This window comes from Gorilla gorilla, chromosome 8, assembly GCF_029281585.2.
Source record: "Gorilla gorilla gorilla isolate KB3781 chromosome 8, NHGRI_mGorGor1-v2.1_pri, whole genome shotgun sequence".
NCBI classification, from domain to species: domain Eukaryota; kingdom Metazoa; phylum Chordata; class Mammalia; order Primates; family Hominidae; genus Gorilla; species Gorilla gorilla.
Window position 1 is genome coordinate 118,399,578 of NC_073232.2, and position 24,529 is coordinate 118,424,106.

At 36.2% G+C, this 24,529-nt stretch overlaps 1 long non-coding RNA gene across 1 annotated transcript in view; it reads left to right on the forward strand.

The window, feature by feature from the left end:
- Window positions 1–18,820: 18,820 nt before the first annotated feature.
- Window positions 18,821–24,529, forward strand: part of LOC109028526 (uncharacterized) — a 48,536-nt gene continuing 42,827 nt past the window's right edge. Inside the window, exon 1 of the long non-coding RNA XR_002007536.2 lies at window positions 18,821–18,981. This is a non-coding gene — a long non-coding RNA (uncharacterized lncRNA). The remainder of the gene's footprint in view (window positions 18,982–24,529) is intronic.

Consider the following 24,529-nt stretch of genomic DNA (forward strand, 5'->3'; position numbering starts at 1 on the left):
TGGCAGAAGGTGAAGGGGAATTATGCACGTTTTGCCACAGTAGAGCAGGAGAGAGAAAGAAAACTGGGAGGTGCCACACTTTTAAATAACCAGATCTCCTGGGGACTCATTCACTCTCAGAAGAACAGCAAGGGGGAAATTCGCCCCCATGATCCAATCACCTCCCGCCAAGACTTTCCTCCAATTTGATATGAGATTTGGGTGAACACACAAATCCAAACCGTATCAGGTGGGTAGTAGGGAGTATTTGGAACAACAGCCTGGGCTGCACAAGAAGGATCCAGGCCCCGGTGCAGTGGCTCACGCCTATAATCCCAAGCACTTTGGGAAACCGAAGTGGGAGGATCAGTGGAGCTCAGTTGTTTGAGAACATCCTGGGCAACATAGCAGGACCTCATGTCTACTGAAAATAAAATACCTAGCCCGGAATAGTCATTCCTGCCTGTGGTCCCAGCTACTTGGGAGGCTGAGGTGGGTGGATCTCTTGAGCCTAGTAGGTGGAGGCTGCAGTGGGTGGTGACAGTCAGGCTGCACTCCAGGCTGGGTGACAGAGGAGACTCTGTCTCAAAGAAAGAAGGATCCACCTTTACATAATCAGTTAGGATTGACTTTGAGTCTATCTCTGCAATTTTTTCTTTCTCTACATCCTGAGGTAATCCTTCCCATCATAATCCCACATTTCAGAGGGCTTCCTGATCAGTCCTGTTTAGCCTGGACTCACCTAGGTGGGAATAAAGCAAGTCATCAGAGAACAACCCAACAAGCCACCAAAAACCTGCGGTTCCATCCAGGAATGACAATAGGTTCCATCAGCATTCTATACAAGTATGGGATTCCCGGCCACCTGTGCTGTCGCTGCTTCTGTACTTTTTGTTGCTTATGTGTTTAAAGGTCCAGCCTAGTGTCTCCCACCTCACTGATGGAGGCAGACCTGAGGCTTCCAACATGAGAGGCAAAGACTACCACATTGACACTCTGTAAATGACAGCAACTTTCTTTCTAGACTTCTTGATTGTCAGCTGCACAAAGGGCATTCATAGCGTGGTAAAATACAACATCATCTGACCTTCCAAAGAGGCACCATCATTACGGACAGTATTTTGTCACTGCCAGTCATGTCCAAATGGCCAGCATTGTCTGCACTGCCCAACACAGCGGCTGGATTGCTGGGAAGTCAATTGTGTGATATGTCAGGACAAGCAGTACTTATACATCTCTCAATTCATGCCAGAATATTGACATTTCTTTAAAGTTTAAAAATTTATAAAGCAATTCCAAGTGTGTTCTTCTTTATAGTCATAAAATCCCTAACAGATAGGTAGGGTGGGAACAATTGTTATGCTTCAAAATCCAAGTTTTTATCATTACACAGAGTATGTGGAAACATATCTGATCCTGCAGAATGGATTCTTCTACTCTCCAGTTAGGCTGCATGTGTCACGAAAATGATAATTATCCTTTTTATTTTAATTTATCATCCCATCAAACAGCTGTCCAAATAATAATTCTGGCTGATATTCAGTCTTGCATAAATTATATTTCTGCTAGTTTTATCTTCATGTATTTTTTTTCAAAATAAGTCATTATTTACCTAGAAAGCCCTGTCATCCCAGTCCTAAATCACATTTGCAAGCTCACCTTCTACCTTATTCCTAATACCTATTCCTAATACGCCCTCAGATCCACTCAGAATCTTAATTTGCCTCCTTCAATACCATGTTGGTTGGAACTCAGATCACCTACCCCTGTCTACCATCTACAAGTGCTATTTATGTAACCTTCTCCATACTTCGTGAGATCATGAACATCCAGAGGCCAGGGAATTTAATGTTTGAGTCCCAGAGTCTAGCCAATAGCTGATAATTAGTAGATGCTCAATAAATTTTCGATGAATCAAATTCATGCCACTTTGTCATTGTTTTGAAAAAGAATCATAAACCAAAGAATTATTTACTAGATCATGATTCCCTTGAGATCAAAAAAACACTTTTCTGTTCTTTTCTTTTTTGTTGTTTGTTTGTTTTTTGATACAGAATCTCCGTCTGTAGCACAGGTTGGAGTGCAGTGGCATGATCTCGGCGCACTGCAACCTCCACCTCCACCTCCTGGGTTCGAGTGATTCTCCTGCCTCAGACTCCCAAGTAGCTGGGATTACAGGCACACACCACCACGCCCAGCCAATTTTTGCACTTTAGTAGAGATGGGGTTTCGCCATATCGGCCAGTCTGGTCTCAAACTCCTGATCTCAAATGATCTGCCCGCCTCAGGCTCCCAAACTGCTGCGACTACAGCCTATAGATAGGTCTCATTAAATTTATTAATTATATAACTGCAGATGCACTGCAAACTTTTCATGATGTTTAAATTCCTATATAACCAGGTGAGTGTATCTGTGTATCAGCTCATTTTAAAAATAATATCGATGTTATATACTAAAGAAAAGGGACAGGATTGAGGTGTTCTCACCCAGGAAGAACTGTGTCAGTGCAGAAAAATACCACCGTTTTTAAAAATGCCCTTTCTCATTGTCTGCCTGGCAGTGCACAGAAAGGACATCATTGATAAAAACTACCTTGATGGCTCAGCCTTCAAAATAAATTGCACTGCTCATTGCATCTATTGTTAGTCAACAATGCCTACCCCACGCTCATTGGAAAACTTGTAATTATTTGAGCAGTAACAAGTTTAGGTAATACCAGGGGAGTCATAAATAGTATTTAGAGGTTTCTATAAAAGCTTTTTAATTTGTTATTCCACAGCGCATTTACCTTGTATGCTATATGTCACAGAAAATACACTTCTAAGATACAGGGACTGGAGGCAAAACGTTATGCATATCATGGTGTATGTTATAAAAATGTACCTTTTCATCCTCACTAAGGCTGCCATAGAAAGCAAGAATCTATGGACGTTAAGGCCACAGTACACAATTCAGAAATATGTGCAGCTCTTCTGGGACTGTGGGTGGCCTACATGCGTTTTAGACAGTATGCAAGAGGTTTGGTACTAGACTTCAGTGACTAATTGAAACAATTCCATAGGCTCTGGTGAACATGAACATCTGCCATACTCTAACTGGAAAAAAAAAATCTACTGCTTTCTGTTTCCTTCTTCAAATCCTAATGACAGAATAATTAGTTTTGCATTCTTAAGATCATGTTTTCCTTAGGAGACCACTCATGTTCTAACTTCCATAGTGGGAAAATAGAAACATAACAAAACAAAAATCTATTTAATATATTTTTGTAAATCATTGGGACTTTTTGTTAATAATAGCTGTATGGATTGCTGGATGTTTTTATTATACCAACCTGTGGGGTAAAAAGATTGTGAATCTTAAAGCCAAAGAGCTTTTTTGTCAATGTGTAAGGAGGATTGTTTTCAAACCCTCCAATTTACAGATTCTAAAAAATCCCTCACTCTTTCTTTAAATCCATCATTCAACCTATAACAGTCTTTCAATGGTTGGACCTTAACTCACTTGCCTTATAATCTAAGCTCCATGTTCTTTTCACTAGTATCTAATTATGCCAGTGTTTCCTTTATTCCATCCATCGTCTCATATGTCATTATTTTTAGGTTAAAATCTAAGCAGTTCCTGAAGACTGGACTCAATTCCGTGGCACGTATAAAGTTTTTAGAGTCTACTGAAAAGGTAGTTTGACCCTTTGTGTCTAAAACTACGTGCTTGTTAGTATATGCTTACTACTTGGATCCAAATTTTGCATATTTTTTAACATTGCTAACAACAGCTTGATTTACAGATGTTTCTTTTCCAATCTAAATTGATGGCAAATCTGATGCTTTGGTGAAAGATACTTAGAATATAGTGACAATTATATACAAGGATGTAATTAGAAGAGTAATTGGTAAATTCTTAAAAGTTGCAATTGTACCTCCTACTTCAGCTATATTGGATTTAAAGCATATTTATTTACATTCATGAAGCTTTTAAGATTTCAGGCATGCCTTAAGAGTTCTCAGAAAGTTTGGAGTGAGATTTCTACAGTCCTAACAGGAGATTTACTGAAAAATTACCTAATGCATGACTCAATTTGTTCCAAAAAGATGATAGCAAACAGAGCCATTTAAGTATATATTTTTTTCCTTTTAGTGCAGCTCTAAAAATCAGGGTTCAGATATTGGAAATCTGTTTACTATTCCCCCACATCATGTAGATAGCATATGATATATTTGAATTAGCATTCTTTTATTTTCAGTTAAAACTAAACATTACAAGGTTACATATATTCTATTTCCATGTGTGGGTGTGTGTGTTTACATGAACTGGATGCCCTCAGTGAGTGAGGTCCCTAGAACCATGGGTCTAGTGAATTTTGCACTAAAGATTTGTCTTTTTTTTCTAATAAATATTCCCTTAGTAAATATTATTCAATATTTGAAGACAGCAATAGGCAACATAAGGCCTCCAAACCAAATCTGACCATCCACCTGTTTCAGTACATAAAGTTTTATGGGGTTCACGCCTGTAATCCCGGCACTTTGGGAGGCCGAGGTGGGCGGATCACCTGAAGTCAAGGGTTCGAGAGCAGCCTGGCCAACATAATGAAACCCCGTCTCTACTAAAACACAAAAAACTTAGCTGGCATGGTAGTGGGTGCCTGTAATCCCAGCTACTTGGGAGGCAGAGGCAGGGAGAATTGTTTGAACCCAGGAAGCAGAGGTTGCAGTGATCCAAGATCGTGCCACTGCACTCCAGCCTGGGTGACAGAGCGAGACTCCATCTCAAAAAAAAAGAAGTTTTTATTGGAACACAGCCATGTTTATTTGCTTGCACACTATGGAATGTTTTATCCTATAATGGCAAAGTTACATAGCTGCAACAAAAACTGTATGGCCCACACAGCATAAAATATTTACTATCTGGCTTCATCTAGAAAGTTTGCCAACCCCTGGTTTAAGTAATTTCATCTAAAGTAGGAGCACCTGTCTCCAAAAGTACCATTATTTTTGTCAAATATTTATAAATACCACCAAAGTCTTCAGATGGTTGGTGCTGGATACTGGAGTACTTTCTGCTCCTCTTCTGATCATCTTCTCATACTTCCCAGTGCAGAGTGAAAGGGAAGAGGAAGGGAATTCTGAGAAAGAAGTAGGATAAAGAGTAGAGGATCAGTCAGTCTTTCCTTGGCTGCCTTACAATCAGACAATTTTTTTCTTTCATTTTTTGCCACTGTAGATTTTCAAACATATACATTTCCAGAACGGTCTTTAGACTAATTACAAGAGGTAGCTTTCCCCACAATTATTTTAATAAAAGTGTATGGGACTGCTGCGTTTTACACTGGCATTTGCAATTTACCCCTGACCCTCAAAAGCTATAACAGCATCTGTTTAAGAATCATGTGATACTTGTGAAACCACATTCCTTTCTTCCCCTTCTGGACTTGTTAATTTCTAAGAAGACAGACACTGTCTTCACTTGAATTTATTCTTGTTTCAAAGGTATATGATTCCATGTATACAAAAAGTCTTTCTTTTTAGGAATTCAATTATATAAAATGCCCGCTTTTCAACCCTATCTTTTTTCCAAGTTGAAAATTGTGTTTGAAGTGAAACATTTTAACATAGAGACTAGCTCGCTCACTTCCACTCATGAAGTTTGATGATATAAGATAAACAAGGAGAGGTAACATTCTATGCATCACTTTTATTTTCTTACATCAGAGTGAATTAATTTCTACATTTAAAAAAATGAAAGAATGAAAGGCCTTGTAATAAAGATGTTTCTCCTCTGATTCCATGTGCAAACTGATTCAGTCATGTTCCCTTTGACCTCCGCCTCCTATGAGGGTTGTCAATGAGCTTGATGCTACATCTGTGGAGTCAGCTGCTCATAATAAAAATTACAGCCATTAATGCAATGGTTTTAAAATGAAAATAGTTCACAGAAGAGGAACATTTTAGTAAAAATATCCTAAGTCTGGAAATGTGTCCTTTTATTTCTTTCAACAATTATACATTAGACACACTTTTAGAATATAATTAGAATTTCATTGTATTATGTTTAATCGTCTCATCGTTGAACATGCAACATAAAAATATAGTAAAAGTTACAAATCCGGAAGGCTGACTGTTAGGATAATCAAGAAAATGAGACAAAAACTAAAGAGATTAAAGAGATTGGGCCAGATAGATCATTACATTAAGAGCCTCCCACTATTACTGTCCTAAACAAACCATAAATTTTGGTTGAAATTAATTGATTCATATTCTCTGAGATTTGGTTCTTCTTTGAACATTTTGTTCCTATCTTGTTTCGTTCAAAAGGATTTTAGCATCATGTCTGTCCTAATAAACAAAACTGGATGCAATATCTTTCTTTTCTGAAACCCTATAGTTGTCCATTTCTTTCACATGAAAATTTACATATACATATATATCAAACTTAATATCCACGTAAAATATCTATGCCTATCCCAGCTTGTTGGGCTTGCATGCTAGAGACCATCGCTGTCATAATACCTTACGCACACGCACCACATCCCCACTATCTGGGGTTCATTCCTTTCCTTTGATTTTTGTCCTTGATTCTTTACTCATGAATCCTCACTGATAAAAATAAGAATCTCCTCTTCAGCATGCAGTGTCTAGGCCATAATGCAGTTTGAATGAAGCAATACCAGAACCAGCAGAACCATTAAATTCATTCATATATCTTCTCTCTGACAGCATTTCTCCTAAGCACATCCAAGACTCTTCATCAGGACTTGCAGCCTGATGCCCTGCTCCCTCCCCAGGGAGGTGGAGTTCAAGCCCAGCAGGCATTGGGAGGGCAGGCATCTGTAATTCCAGGTCATCTTTCAATCCTCAGTGCAGCAGAGGAATTGCTCTCAGGAATTAGCACAGCCCCAGTGGTCCTTAATGCTCATAGCTACTTGGACATATGGAAAGCAGATGCAGTAGAGGCGTGGGTTCCAGAAAAATATAGATTTTAGATTTGCAAATAGGCATCTAGAACATTTTTCTGAGACATGGTCTTACTCTGTCACCCAGGGTGAAGTGTAGTGGCATGATCTTGCCTCATTGAAGCCTTGACCTCCTGGGCTCAAGTGATCCTCCTGCCTCAGCTTCCAGAATAGCTTGAACTACAGGCACACATCACCCAGCTAATTTTCATATTTTTTTTTTTTTGTAGAGATAGATAGGGTCTTGTTATGTTGTCCAGGCTGATCTCAAACTCCTGGCCTCAAGTGATCCTCCTGCCTTAGCCTCCCAAAGTGCTGGGTTTATAGGTGTGAGCCACAACACCTAGCCAAGAACTTTCACTACCCTGAAGAAAACTGTCAGGTTTCTAGAAATTGAAATTTCATGTGCCACAGTCATAGGCCTGGCAATGGTTTGAATGCACAGTAGGTCCTTAGCAACAAAGAGTTAAAGTAGTGACTGGAAACAAAAACTCAGAATGACTGTTCAGGGCACCTAAGTCAGGATTCAGCAAGAATGAATAAACATTCATGGAAAATACATTCACTCTTTGATTTCCAAATATATATTGAATATATACTATGTCTCTGATATTCTTCTTGGGCAGCTGGCAAAGCAATGAACAAAATGAAAAGGGTCTTCATCCACAGACAGCTTACATTCTAATGGAAAAGACAACTACAATAAATAATTGAAAAAATACATCAGATAATTTTAGATACTGATGAATGCAAGGAAGATAATGAAGCTATGGGCTGGAGGAGTGACTGGGGAGGGGCTACGTAGGTAAGGTGTTCAGAAAAGGCTTCGCCCATTAGGGAGTGATATTTGAAATGAAACCTGTCTAATGAGGAGCCAGAGATTTGAAGAGCCAGAGGAAAGCGCATCTGTACTAAGCACTAAGGAGAGAATGAGTTGGCGTCATCAAAGATGTACACTACCGAAGCTGCATGAGGCCAGGCCTTAGATGAGGGTCGGTTCATGTTGTCTTCTCAACGGTGAGGATTTAGGAATTTATTCTAAGAGTTGTAGGAATCCAGCGACGAGTTGTAGGAATCCAGTGGCAAGTTGTCAAAGGGGAATGACACAACCAGATTTTCATTTTCAAAATATCCCTCTGTTACTGCAGTGTATCCTGATTTGGGAAAGTTAAGAGAGGAAAATTGATTACCAGTTAAAAGGCCACTACTGTAAATCAGGTGAGAACTGATAATGATATGTAGAAGTGACAGTGGAGGTGAAGAAATTTGAACAAATTAAAGGCATATTTGAGGGACAGAACTGATCAGTTTCTCTGAGAAAGTGAAAAAGGGCAGAAAGCAGTTAAGTATAATTGTCTATGTTTTGGAGTAAATAAAGAGGGCAGACTGTAGCTCCATTTATGTAGACAGGAGAGACTGGAGTAAGATGTTTCTGTGGGAAATTGGGGGACATATCAAATTTGAGATTTTTAGTGTATATCTTGCTTAGTTCTTCAATCTTCATTTTGATGTCTAAATCCAAGCTGAAGGGAGAGTTCATGACTTTAGATTCTAATCTGAGAGTCATCAGAGTATTTCCAGCTCTGGAACTGAATGAGGTACTTAAAGACAGACTATATATTACATCTATATTAAAATATATATAAATGAGGTACTTAAAGACATATATATGTCTATATATAAATATATATATATAAATGAAGTACTTAATGACATCTATACATCTATATATAAATATATATATAAATGAGGTGCTTAAAGACATATATGTATACATATATATGTAAAGACATATATGTGTGTATATATAAAGTTGAGTCTTTATAAAGACATCTATATACATAGACATATATGTATGCATGTGTGTGTGTATATATTTATATATATGTCTTTATATAAGAAGATTCAACTTCTCAGTACTCAAAGAACAAGTTGAGAAGGAGCAGCTGTGAAAAGACACTGAGAAGCAAGAGATACCTAAGAACTAAGTGAGCATGATCGCCAACAATCTAAGAAAAGTTTTAGAAGAGAGAGAGAGCAAGAGAGAGAAGGAGAGTGAGTCAAATGCTACAGAAAACTGTTTAAAACGCTGCTGCTGAGACTTAAAGCAAGATAAATACAGAAAGAAATGACCATTTAATTTGACCATTGAAAGGAGCAGTTTAGATGGGAGTTGGGACAGAATGGAGCAAATTAAAGAGCGGATAGAAAATAAAGAAGATGAATCAAAAGTAGTATAGACTTGTTAGAAGATGTCAACTCTTTTTAGATCATTTTCACAGAGTCAAAAAAATTAATTTATATCTTACCCCCTCCTCAGCCAAAAAGAAAAAAAAAGGCAAGCAAGCTCAGGAAAAGACAAACCATAAATGTCAGAGCTGATGTTGGCATCTAGGTGGTGTCTGGGACCACTAAACCCTTCTTGATTGGGGGCTAAAGGATAAACAGCATGTTAGAGGAGGAGACTTAATATGATAATATGTGAATTTTTCTTGTAAACATGCAATACCTTATTGATAATCCAAAGAGGCCTTTGCCTTTGCCACTTATGGGAAGCTACTTAGAGCTGTATACTGTCAATGACAGACCCAAGATAAAGCCTTTAACATTACATTCAAGAGAAAAATCATGGAGGGTGAAATTAAATTATCCTTAACAAAAATGTCTTTGTTCGAATGAACAACATAAGAGGCATAAGTGGGTGTAGCAGATTTCAAAATCACCTGTCCAGTTGTTTTATGCATTATTTTGTTGAAGCAACAGTGTAAAACCCAAACTGAGAAAGTCTCTACAATCAGACTTTTGGTTTTATAGACGCAATACAGTTTACCACTGCCTTATCTTTATAATGCAAAAACCCCTTTGTAGACTACAGCCACAAACATTATGGGTGTGAGAGTGAAATAATGGCAATTCAAGAAGAAGATACAAACTGACAAATTTAGGTACTGCAAAAAAGTAGGGAAGAATCAAAGGAATTATAGACAATGACTGTAATGTGCAGTAATACATTTTACTATACTGGATTCTGCCAAGGGAGATTCGTGTGTGAAACCAGCAAATTGCCTGCAGAAGACTATAACTTGAGTTGAGCTTTTAAGTAGATTAGATTATGACTAAATCTGAATTCTAGAGAGAAGAATAAATTTACTTTAAAAAGTACCTGGATCACAAAAAATATGTGAGAAATAAACAGAATTTATGAACTTGTTTAGTATGGAAGGCCATTTTTCATATAATAAGTGCAATAAAAAGACTAATTTTCCAAAATATTCCTTAGGAATTTATTATTTTCTGGGTATTTTAAGGAGGGTAAATCTGCTTTGTGTCTGTTAAAGAATTATGAATTAGTGTATACATTATCTTCTGATGAATCATCAATCTGTTCCACAAGTAGAATCTTTGATTTGGTGTTATGGATTGAGAAGCTGATTGGAACCACATAGAACACTGAAGAATCGATTGGTGAGGCTGCCTCTGTGGTCAACAGAGAGGACAGGGGTGCTGTTTCTCTGCTGATTGGAGCACACATTTTTAAATACTTCTTTATGCCTTTATTGATCATGAATATGATATTTGGTGATAAAGATTATGATAATGGTATTGAACTGCTCTCCTTTCAGAAAGGAAAAGATTAATTCCCGATTGATTTAAAAATAATATATTCTTGCAGGAAAGCTTATCTTTGACTTAAAACACACTAAAATTTACTATATTGCTACATTTTTTTTTCCCAGATAAGCCTTTTGACAGAACTTTCTATAGAGAAATCAACAAGTTCATTTGGAGAAACTTTCTTAACATAGTAATAATAATACTGGTAGGTGTCATGTCAATAGGTAACAATTACTCATCATTTACTCTATTCGTCTATGCATGTGCATAAACTTACTTAGTCTTTACAAATACCATCTGAAATGTGTGCCTTTTTTAGCCTTAATTTATACTTGAGTACACTGAGGTTTAAGTGGATTCAGCAATGAACCCAAATACATACAACTAATATAGAGCAGAGCTTACAATTTGGGATACTTTTTTACTTGAGAGCTTATACTTTTAAACTCATTTGTATACTGTGTAGCCATAACTGGACATTCAGGTTTTGGATTAAGATTGTGTGTGTTTGAATCCAAATTTAACCTTTTACTACTTCTGTGACTTTGAACAAAGTAACTAATCTTCTGGTCATGTAAGTCTTCTTATTGGTAGAGGATAATAAAAAGGAATAACATTCCACTAATCTCATAACTTTGGAGATGATTACATGAAATATATGTAAAATAAGTAATATATAAAAATATATGTAAAATATTAAATAATGTATGTAAAATATTAAAGGAAATAATATATGTAAAATATTTCCTGGTACTTTAGGAAATGTCTGATGCACAATAGGTTTTAATCACAACACTAGTGCTAACAATAATACTACCACATAATTTGGAAACATGCCTCAATCATCAAAAAATGAGGGTAAATCAGCAGAGACAATCATAAAAAGACATTTACAGATTTGGGAGTCAGTCAATAACATGAATTATGAAGCTCTCATTGGAACTATTTTGTATGGATCTACTCACTATTCTGCTAAAATAATTTTTAAAGTACAGAAGAGTTTCCCAAATTCAATGTTGTCACCATAGGCCTTTCTAGCTCGTAAGTGATTTCAGCCAAAACCTTTCTACGAGGATTACACTTGTCAGATGCAAAACATGTAGAGTAACAATGGCTTATTCTCTTAATACATTTTGAAGTGGACAAACATTGAAATTCTATGAAAGTAAAGTAAGTCTCCATTCAGAACTCAGCCTTAACCCAAATTAGTCAATTTGTTTGACCATGAAACCGTATAAAATTCCAACCCATTCTTTCTCTACAACCACAGTCTGACTAATTCTTAAAAATTTCCACTGTCAACAAGCATTAAATGAGTGGAGAAAAATTCAGGTTCTCTTTTGTCCTCTCATTCCCATCAAAAGTTTGAAGGTAACTGTCATCTGTCAAATTGATTGTGACTCATATGTATTCAGCGGTAACAAGAGAGGATGAATTCTCCACAGATACTTTATCAACTCACTATCAACTTTGGAAAGCAGAGGAGGATTAGACTTGGGGGTCAATTTCACAGGCTAGATTTCCTTATCTAAAAAAAGATGATTAAAAAAGTATATTCCTAAAGGGTCACACTAGACAAAGTACTAAACTCTCTATAGAAGTTCCTAATAGAAATAGATTAATCATGTATTTATCTAGTGTTGATATAGTATCTATTATGCTAATCAATTGCAGTGAGTGAATTTTGAAGGTAAAAAGAGAGATAAGTTCCCACACAAAATATGAAATATAACAAAATACAATTGCCCACATTGTGAAATACTCACACAAAGAAATTTTTAGAGGGAAACCATTAAAATGTACAAAGTAGTTTTATGGACAACAAGTTGAAAGTCTGAATATTATAGGTCCCTCTTGAAGTTTCACAATGGATATTGACAAATAAAATGTTCTTGATAGGTCCAAAATTAAAATAATCTACTTAAATTTTTTTTTAAATACAGCCATTTCGAAATTGAGTTACCATGGAATCATTTTTTTTTTCTCTCCACATGACCTAGATTAACATTCTGTGAAATGCAAATTTTATAAAATGTGTTTTAGGAAACGGGGTTGGTCAACAAAGACATTAAGGCAAAAAGATAGGGAGATACACAAATAACACCTCTGCTGCATGCATTTATTGCCATAGGAAAGTGTGAAAAGGCACTCAATGTGCCATTGAAGAAGGATTGCAATTTTGATGGGAGAAAGTGACAGGGCTGAGAGAAAGGATTTTCTTTCCAGATGAAGAGAACAGTGCAAGTTAGGAAGAGTTAGGAGTGACAGAAATAAGCATAGAGCATAATATGAAAACTACCAATCTTCCATTTTGTTTTGCATGCAGAATACTCGTTCATGACTACTGAATGGTTGGGCTAGAAAGGTAGGTTGGCAGGGGAGTAGATATAAAATGAAACAGACCTTGAATGCTAACCAAAAGAGTTATAGCTAAATTATAAAATAAAATATTAATAGCAAAAATAAGTATTATTATACTTATAAAAATCAAATCTGTTCAAAGAAGTTTTTAAAAATAAAACATAAGGAAGAAAATCACTTATAAATTAATCACTGAAAGATTATTTAAAACAATGTATTGTTATTTTCTCTTTCAAAAGTTATAAAACATAGGCTGGGCACGGTGACTCATGCCTGTACTCCCAGCACTTTGGGAGGCTGAGGCGGAAGAATCGCTTGAACCTGGAAGGCAGAGGTTGCAGTGAGCAGAGATCATGCCACTGCATTCCAGCCTGGGTGACAGAGCAAGAACATTTCTCAAAAAAAAAAAGGTATAAAATATGAAAACGTAGAGATAGAGAATTATAAAATGTCGTGTAGTCTTTACTCAGATTTACATAATTTATTCGTTGATATGTTCTACAAATATTTTGAGCACTTATTAAGTACCACACATTCTTAGATATGGGTGATACAACAGTAACTAAGACAAATTTCCCAACTCTCATGGAATTTTTATTCTAGTTGGAGAGAGAGGTAGTAAACAAACATGTTAACAAATAAGTATATAATGTGAAGTAGTGAAGTATATAAAATGAACAGCAAAGAATCCACACATGTATGGGATTATGGTGGGAGAGAACAACAGGAGACAAGCCAATAATACAATCTAGTGTCAGATCATAATGAGAACTATTAGGAGCAATAAAATAGGATAAGGAGATTGAAGGAGATTAGGGTTGAGGGAGAAGATTGAATTATTTTTAATATGGTGGCCATGAAAGGCCTTTCTAAAGAGGCTGCATTTTAGGTCAGAGACATGAATAAAGTGAGGAAGCAAACTGTTCACTCCTCTGTTGATGATAATTTAGCTTAATTTTAAGTTTTTGCTACTATAAAATGATAAAGTAATTTTTGTCTCTGGTATACACATTGAAGTTTCTTTAGGGTGTATGATGAGGAACAGGATTACAGGGCTGCCCATCTTCAAGTATGTTAGATATTGTGTTGCATATTGACCTCCAAAATGATTGTACATCCATCCAGGAGCATATAAACTTTGAGGGAGGAAAATCTTCCACTCTAACCAGAGGATCTGTTGTCCCAAGAGAGTGGAGAAAACTCCAATTATATATTTTTTCCTCTTTGTCTTCCCACAGGCCAGAAACCTGGAGCTTCAATTACTATGATCTTCGCTACCCCTAATGTTGACACGGTCATGGGTAGCATATGGCAGCAAAGAGTAACCAATGCTCCAGCTTTCTGGCCAGAGGACAGAAAAAGAAAGCACTAGGGAACTGGAAAATACCTGAGAGATTTTAGGGAGAGCTCAGGAATACAAACCCATAAAGTTGTTTATAAACCAACGGGATCTAAATGATCTAAATATACTAACTAAAAAAGTGAGATGGACAACATAGATTTTTAAAAATGGATTCAGCCAAGTGCTATCTATGATATACTCATGCCAAATGCAATGATAGAGTTAGATTAAAGTTAAGGGTTGGAAAAACATTTCCCATACAAATGCTAATCAAAAGAAAGCTAGAATAGCTATATTAGTATCAGACAAAGTAGATTTCAGAGCAAAGAAAATTACCAGAATAGAGACATTACATAACAATAAAAGGGTAAATCCACCAAGAAGCCATAACAACCCTACATGTACATGAATATAACAAAAGAGCCTCAGAACATGAAGGAAAAACTGAAAAAACTGAATGGAGAAGTAGAAAAATCCACAATTATATCAGTGGATTTATTTATCAGTCATACATAAACTAGTAGACAGAATATTGGAAAAGATATAAAGGGACTGAATACCACCAATAATCAATGGCTTCTAATTGATATTTACATAATTATCCACCCCAAGCAGGAAAATATTCATTATTTTCAAGTGTATACCCAACACTCACCAAATAAGGATATCCTGATTCATAAAACAAATCTTAACCACATAAAAGAATTGATATCATACAAAATATGTTCCCTGATTGCTGTGGTTTTCCCACCCAAACTCATGCTGAAACTTGATTCTCAGTGTGGTGTTGTTGGGAGTTGGGCCTAGTGGGAGGTGTTTGAGTCTCAGAGGTGATCCTTCATGAGTAGATTCATACCCTCCTATGGGAGTGAAATTTTGCTCTCCCAGGATTGGACTAGTTCCTAGAGAGTGAACTGTTATAAAAGCAAGATGGACTTCCTACACTCTCTCTTCCTCCCTTGCCATGTGATCTCTTTTCCCATGCCAGTTTTTGACCCAACCTGTGGCCCTATGCTCTTCAGCTTCCCAGCCTGTAGAATCCTGTGCTAAATAAATGCATATAGAAAATAAACTACACAGTCTCAGGTATTCTGTTATAGACACACTAAACAGACTAACACACTGACCATAACTGAATTAAACTATAAATAAATAATAGAAAGATAGGTAAATTTCCAAACTCTTGGAAATTAAACGATACATTTTCAAATAGTCCATGGGTCAAAGAGAAGATCCTAAGAGAAATTGGAAAATATTTTCAAGAGGAATAAAATGAAAACACAACGTATCAAAATTTGTGAGATGCTGCAGGAGCAGTGTTTAGTGGAAAATGTATAGGATTAAATGTTTATTTTAGAAAGAATAAAAATAATAGAGTCATTCTGAAAGAGAGTTTGTCAGTTTCTTGTCAAGTTAAACAGACACTCTATTGCCCAGAAATTCCACCCCACCCAAAAGAAACAAAACATGTGCATACAAAGACTGAATGCAAATGTATATAGCAGCTGCATTAATAATAGTCAAAACTGGAAACATTTATATGGTTCATTCAACAACATAAATAAAACAATATAAGCATTCAACTGGTGAATGTATAATCTAATTATGCTATATCCACACAATTAACTAGTACTCAGCAACAAAGGCAGCGAACTATTAATATTTGAAACAATGTGGATGAATCTCAAAAGCATTATGCTAAATGAAAGAAGCCAGATACAAAAATGAGATCATACATATCCTTGTCTACTTCCTAAAATCAAAGGACACTATTCAATACTTATTTAACCATGAAGAATTATGCTATCTGATGCCTTTGTGTTGAAACTCTTCACCAGACTGAGAAGGTTTTCTTCTGCTTCAAGTATGTTGAGAGTATTTATTATATGTGTTTAATTATATTAAATTTTCTTTTTTCCATTGAGAAAATCATTATTACTAATAGATTTTAAATATTAAATTAAATTCTCTTACCTGGGATGAACCCCACTTGGTTATATTATATCCCCAAATCCAAATCCCTTGGCTATCTCCAAATCAAAATCTCTTTAATATTCCTCATTACAGTAATGCAGTGTTTCCAAAATTCATTGCTTTTAACAGAACATTTAATTTTTCTGTTAAGACATTTTTCAGACTCTGTGTTCCACAGAACAACTATTTATAAATCACTGACATAAGTTAATTAAAACCTGAAGTATATATCTAGCAATCATTAATTTCTTTCATCTTTACCCATGTATTCACCAATGACTTCTAACATTTTGAAATGAAAGACACAAGAATTGCAGTTACTCTTATGCTTACAAATGATCACTTTAAAGCACAATTTCAAAGAAGAGGCTACATATTCAAGTGGGAACAACTTGTGAATAAATCTTAAGATATTATTTGCCACATATTGATATAATAGTTGTAGAAAATGTTTTACTCTGTGGATGGTAGACTCACTGGAAAGCTCTTGTAACTATATATTGATTCCTTAATGCAGTCATTTCCTTGAAATATATTCACTTGTCTTGATCTGGCTCTTTACAGTAAGAATTTAATCACAGTTTTTCCCTGGTTAACAACTTAGCCATCCTTTAAAATTTCAAGAAGTTCTGGTTATCGTCTGAAATTAAATAAGGTAACCATTGACCTTGGAAGTTATATAAAAAACTTTTTTAAATTGGAGATTGTTTTTTTCTGTAGTCAGAGTTACTATTTTCCCAGGGATGCTAAGTAACATTAATCTATGAAGATAGGTGCATTTTCCCTGCACACCTTCACACACACACACACACACGCCAATAGATACTTGAATTAGATACTTTTATTTGGAGAGATGGGATTCTTGAACACCTTGGCTCAAGAAATCCATTTGCCTCAACTTCCCAAAGTGCTCAGATTATAGGAGTGAACCACTGTGCCTGGACAAAAAAAATTTTTTAAGCAGTGACTTAGGTATCAAATATAAAATGAAAAGTATTTTATAAACTGGACTAGAACATTTAGTAAACTTCCTTGTTTTTATTTATTTTATTTTATTTTATTTTATTTTTGAGATGGTCTCGTTCTATTACATGGGCTGGAATACAGTGGGAAGATCATAGCTCAGTGCAGCCTTGAACTCCTGGGCTCAAGCAATGTTCTCTCCTCAGCTCCCAAGTAGCTGGGCTTGTAGGCATGTGTCAGCATGCCTGGCTAATTTTCTTTTTATCTTTTTTCTTTCTTTCTTTTTTTTTTTTTTTAAGAGACGGAGTCTCATTTGTTGCCCAGGCTGATCTCAAACTCCTGGCTTCAAGTGATCTTCCCAGTGTACCCTCCCAAAATGCTGGGATTACAGGCATGTGGCACCATGCCCAACGTAGTAAACTTATTTTTAAGGTAGCTCAATTTAAATGTTGAAGTGCTGTAGACAGGAGAGACTAGACATTCTGCATTTGTCTGGGACGATTCAAACCTAAAACTTAGACCTTATCTTATGATGTGAAGGAAGGACTAGAACAAAGGTAATAATCATAGAGAGACCCAAACCAAGAAAGAATGTTTGCTTATGATAATGTTAAGGGAGATCACCTAGACAGCTTCTCCAGCCTGGCTGCTGGGGTAGATTCTGGAGAGGAGAGAGGAGGAGAAAGATGCCTGGGTTTTATCTTGGTGTGTGAAGAATATTGTACTTTACTTACCATACTCTTTTTTACTGAAGGGAGAGAAGAAAGGTAAAATACGGGTGGGCTTTCTCCAGTTCGAAAGCAAGAAAAAGAAGACCATGGAAGTGACGAATTTTCCCTTCCATTAGGAAGAAAGGGGAAGGCTTGGGAATAGGAGAGAGTAAGATACTAGAAATTCTTCCTTTGGAGCTCAGTACTATTTTAATACTCTCCACATCACCCCCACTTTTTTTGACACATAACTTATTTCAAACAAAGTAAAGTAAGCACTGAACTGTAAATCTATGAATGTGGACCTCAGTTTTCTTCATATGTAAAGTGAGAAGTTTGGGCTAGTCTCTGAGATGTCTTCTATCCTCGTGTACCTGAAATGACCCAAGCTGCAGACACTGTTCGACACACCTTGTCACTACTGGAGTGGATGGCCAGGTGAATATTCTGGCTTGCTCATCCTGCTTGCAACAGCTGGGGCTGAAACAGCTTGTGGCAAATCTCAGGGTACAGAAGGCCTGGTCAAGGACTTACTCGCTGAGCACTGCTTCTTCTCCCTCTTGCTCAGCTTGGTAACAGTATCAAGGGCATAGAAACTGCAAGTTCCCCCAGGATCAGCAAATGCATTTTGTTCTTTAGGCTTCTCCTCCTGGTACTCTGCTGCCCTTTCTTCTCAGAAGCCCTACTGGTGCTCACACTGGGGCATTTAGCAGCTCCTTTTAGTCACTTTTGTGTCCAAGGGCTGATGCCCATGCAGAGCCTGCTGGCTATTGACTAAAGGTTGGTGGTGGCCACCTCATGCCTGCAAACCACCAGGTTTGAGTATCTTGGGAGAAAGCTCTGGGACAATATCCTCCTTGATGTCAGAGTGTATGGGGTCTTGTTGAAGATTTGCCAGGCAGACAAGAGAAAGTGTTCCACACATAGAACAGGGGGAGACTTGAATCCTAGAGAAAACAAAACAAAACCTAACAAAACAGAAATGACCCTTGATGAACCTCTTGCTCTGGACTGGTGCCCTGAAAATGAATGAAATTGTTTTAAAGATTACCAAGAAGATATAAAATATCAAGTGTGGCATTAATATGTGAGTATTATATTTTATTTTTAATTGTGGCATAATAACACATGTAAAATTTATCATCTTAGCTCTGTTTAAGTGCACAGTTGAGTAGTGTTAAGTGTATTCACATTGTTGTACAATCAATCTCCAGAACTCTTTTCATCTTGAGAAACTGAAACTCTATGCCCATTAAACAACAATTCCTATTCTTCCCTTTCCTGGATTCCTGGCAACCACCCTACTACTTTTGTTTTTAATAAATGTGACTACTCTACGTATCTCATATAAATAAAACAACACAGTATTTGTGTTTTTGTGACAGGTTTATTTCACATAGATAATTTCCTCAAAATCCATCCAGGATGTAGCATATGTCACAATTTCCTTCCTTTATAAGGTTAAGTAAAATTTCCTGGTATGTATATGCCACATTTTGTTTATCCATTCACCTGCTTATAGACACCTGAGGTGCTTATAGACACCTGAAGTGCTATTGTGAATAATTATGTTATGATAAAGGGTATACAAATATCTCTTTAGGATCCTGCTTTCCATTTTTGGGGGTATACATGCAGGCATGGAATTGCTAGATCATACAGTAATTCTACTTTTAATTTTCTGAGGGATCACCAAAATATAAGTGCTACTGTCTGAATATGTGTGTCTCCACAAAATTCATATGTTGAAATCCTAACCCCGAAGATGATGGTATTAGGAGGTGGAGGCTTTGGGACGTGATTAGGTCACGTGGGTGTAGCCCTCACGAATGAGATTAATCCCCTTATAATAAAGAACCCAAAGAATTCTCTTGATTTGGTGATTGACATCATTTCCTCCATGGAAGTGAATATAAAAAGAGACACTGTAGAGGACCCTGAGATAATATATGGCTAATGATGAGACCCTTGCAGGTGGTATAGAAGCCTCTGGTTTGCCAGAGCAGATTCATATCTAGGATCAAAAGGATGACCCTAGTTGCTTAACAGGGAATAGAGTTGCATGAGAATGCAACAGTTTATTATAATGTATAGTTATTATAATAATTACAGGAATAGTTTATTATAATTTATAATTATATTAATTTATAATTATAATTTATAACTTATAATTTAAAAATATCTTTAATTGTACATGAAAGTCATTCATATTATATATATAACATATATATAATACATATATATGAATATTTCTGCAAACAAATCTTTCAAATGTAAAACCAGGAAAGAAGCTGATATTCAAACTGTCAGTTCTACTTCCTTGTCCAGCAAAGATGATATCAAGCAGAGTATATTGGAAATAACCTCATAAAAACTCAGGCACTAGTATACCATATACCTAATCCTAATGTCAATAAATAAACCAGCTGCTTGATAGAAGCCCACCAAACAAGTTCCTACATAGCCGACTTTCATTTCCTTACCAGGATGATAAGGAGGAAAAGAGATATCATTAGCTCTAAGATGGATACTTTAGAAGGAACAGTTCTTTCAATGATTCTAGAAATCTTATCTGGCTTATGTATCTTCTGGCATTCACAGAGAACCTGTAACTATTTTGCATACATTTCTTCTGAACCTATGTCTTATTTCTGCCTGCCACACAAATCCAGAGTACCTATGATTTAGATTACTATATTATTTTCCCAGTTGCCGTAATATATTCAAACAGATCAAGAATGTGAGATGTGCTCTAACTAGACTCGGAATAAAATCCTTCTAGTTCTTTATTAATCCCATTTCCTTGAAAAGCAAACAAAACTCTGCCCTGAGGTATAATACAAAACACTTGCTTTGTTATTACTATGGCTATCCTATTTCTTCAGGAGTGCTGTTGTCAGAAATGATTCTTCTGATTTTGGTGGTTGTAGCCTATATCATCATTTAGAGTTCACAGATATGAGAAAGCAATTGAGATGACACTTGTTTTACTAAAGTCAATATTAGTTAACCTGTTGTTTACCTGTGCTTCAGCCCTACATTTGCAGACATGGGAATTTTGATCCATGTCTAGCCTGTCTCTGAGCTCTGTAGGCAGAAGCAGAGATGATTTCTAGAAAAATAATCCAGATAATAAAGGATTTGCTTCAACCTTTGTAAAGTATTTTCTCAAGACTAAATCCCATTAACAATTACATCTACAAATGGATACCACATTTGTTTCTAACCACAATTTCAATGACTTCTACATAATCTTAATGATAATAACATGGGATAGGATGTTTGTGGCTCCTGATGGAAATCATCACAGATTTTGATGATCCCATGCATATTGTTTTACAAGGTCCTGGAGAAAATATTAAGGCCATGAGAACAGCATCTATGAAATGAATGCAGTGGAGCTAGTGCCAAGGCTAGGGTCTAGGAAAAGTTGACTTACCCCAAATTTGCTGATTGTGCCATTCAGTTGACTCTGCCCTTGCTCTTGGCTTGCTCCTTGGTCATATGTTCCTGGACTGAAGGCTTCAACATGGCTTTAGGAAAGAACTGCCAACATTTCTAGTAGGATATCCAGTACTGGGATCCAAGGCAAAATGCAGGCCACTGAAGAAGCTCATAGCTTCTAATAAAGCTCAATTATGTATTTGTTGATGAGAGAAAGCCTCAAGGTGAAAGACAGAATGTTGACTTAATTTATTAAATGAGAAAACTAATGGAAATAGATTCAATCATATATATTTCTACTTACCGTAGAAAATATATTATGATAGAACTACAATTTTCAGATGAGATTGAGAAACCAGCTGCCTTCAGCATCTTCTGTGACTGATTTACTCTAAACTAGGAATGAGATCTGCAAACCAACAGGTTCTACTCAACCACCCTTTACTTCCTGCTTTCTTGTGGAACCATGCAAGCTTAGGGAGACCTGTTAGGCTTGGGCTTGTGAACTACAGTTCTCTAACAGCAAATGTGTCATGCATTCCCTGGGCAGAAGGGTCCATGATCACAGACTGTGGTATCAAACTGTCTCCAACAGCAACCAAAGAGTGTGTGGGATGTCTGAGAAGGACACTAAGCAAGCTAACAGCTGGACTGGGAGAAAAATATAACTTTCCATGGCATGTTCAAAAATTATGTGGTACCCTCAGAACATGCAAATAAACAATTATATGTGGATATAAGATGACTACAAACATCTACACACAGTGAAAATAAAATCTGCATCCATAATCAAGAGAACTCTAGACTGGGTTCATATTCTTAAACATAAAATGCAACTTTTGAAGAAATTCTTAAAGTTTTATTCCTCTCTCCCAAAGAAAATCTTCACAACACTGTAATCTCTTTGTAGATTTTGCAACACTTCTATGAACAAAAATTATAATTTTTAGTCAAAATATTGTCCTGGATAAGTACCATAGTCCTTTAAGATGTGTTATCAGTACAATTTCCCAAATGGCTAATTTCTAACAATAAAGTCCAATTTCCCCTCCACAGCTAAGTGTCATGTTTTCTCATCTACTAAAAGTCAAGTGGCTCCTCTGGCTTGTAGATTACAAGACAATGTTTAGATGAGGTGTCAGGCTGTACCTGCATATGCTTCCTCTAATGTAGTCTTATCATTATCAAAGTAGTGATTTTGAATTTTGAAATGGTGGCCTGTTTTTACACAACATAATTCACATAACTCCACGTAGACATTGAGATTTATGTAGTAGGATGTATTTATCTTAGCCAAGCCCATGTAGGAATAGCATAGGAAACAATATGTCATACTTGCATGCCTGAGTTGCTGGTCCTAGGTTTGGTGAAGTTGTCACTGTGGGTTAAGAATTTTCAGAACATTTTCCAGGGAGTACAGCAAGTTTTGGTATTTGGGTTGATAAAATTTAAAAGATGCTTTCAAGGACTTCTGCATTGAGACAATACGATCAAAAGGCAAAAGTCTGTAGCTTCTAGCTTTCACCTGTTTCAACCCTGAACAATGTTCAGCCTGGACTCTAGTAAGCATAACCATTTGAAATTTGGGAGTAGAGTGAAAAGGTCATACTTCAGGACCTAAAATGTCGGAAAAAAAATACATGAGTCATTTGCACACAACATTTGCTCAAATGTTGCACAGAGATTGATCATAGAATATTTGGAAACCATTCTATGAACATTTGTAGCCAATGGCTTTCGTTCAGATGAGTTCTAAATTTATTAAGAAACAGAGACTAGATTTTTTGGTATTATTGAAATATTCAGTGACCACTACTCCTTTGAATGTTAATAGCATTAAATTTGTATTTGTATTTTGCCAAGGCACTCTCCATTACCTTACCCATGTTGATATAACTTTGCTTCTCGTAATATATACAAATGACCCTTAAATCTGTAGTAACTATGGTCCAAGAATGTAAATAGCTGAATATATGTGAATGAACACATGAATGGATGGACAGAAGGATGAATTAAAAATAAAAATAAATAAATGCAGAAACAAATGAATGCGTAAAGCCAGCAGAAAGTGAGTATAGTTAGTACCTGGGGAGGGGGGTATTAAACTTATGATAGGGAAGTCAGAGAAAGGGTCTCTGACAAGATAACATGAGTAAAGTAAGATCTGAGCAAAGGAGCTGAGAATGTAAGCCTTGTGCATTCTTTGAAGAAGAATGTTTCAGATAGAGGAAAGAGAATAAAGATCTAGAGGCAGAAACACATCTGACATGATTGAAGAACAAAGAGGCCAGTGTGGTGAGAGCAGAATGAATGAAGGGGAGAGATGTAGGATATGGGTTATAATTCCAGGGGAGACAGATTGTATGGGCCTTTAGAGGCCCCTATAAATATCTTGGCATTTATACCCAATAAATACAAATGTTTACTTAAAAATTATAATGGGAAATGAAATTTAAGTTCAGCTTTTCTGCATCATTCATAATATGTGAGGTATTATTTTTCTAGTAGTGGATGAGTGTTGAACTATACTATTTCTCATCCTTTTTGTTGTCAAGAGTCTTACTTATTGAGATGTGAGGCTTGTAGCTATGGAATAAAAGAAAATTAGCTGTAATTGTTACTGATTTAGTACCAAACACTAATATCCTTCATTAATGTATTTCTTCAATGAGGAACTCTAAGCAATTTCTACATGCTCAGTACTGTGCTAGGAAATAATTGCCAACTCCAGGAGGACTGGGACATGATTGCTTCAAACTGCTCCTTTTCAGGATTAGCATAGCTCAATAGCGCATGCTCAATAATGTGTCCAGAATAAAGAAGTTACTAATAAATGAGGAAATGAGGATACAACAGTGAAGAGTATATAGTTGGTGTCTGATTTCACAGAACATACAGTCAAATGAAAGAGTGATTTTAAAATAAGCAACTATAGTACAGTTATGCACCAAACAATGTTTTAGTGAAGAACAGACCACATATATGATGGTGGTTCCATAAGATTTATTATGGAGCTGAAAAATTTTTATCACCTGATGATATCTTAATCATCTTGATCCTTTGTAGGTCTAGGCTAATACGTGTGTTTGTGTCTTAATTTTTAACAAAAAGTTTTAAAGTAAAATAAATAAATTTGCAATGGAAAAAAGCCTATAGAATAATGATATAATGAAAGAAAATATTTTTGTACA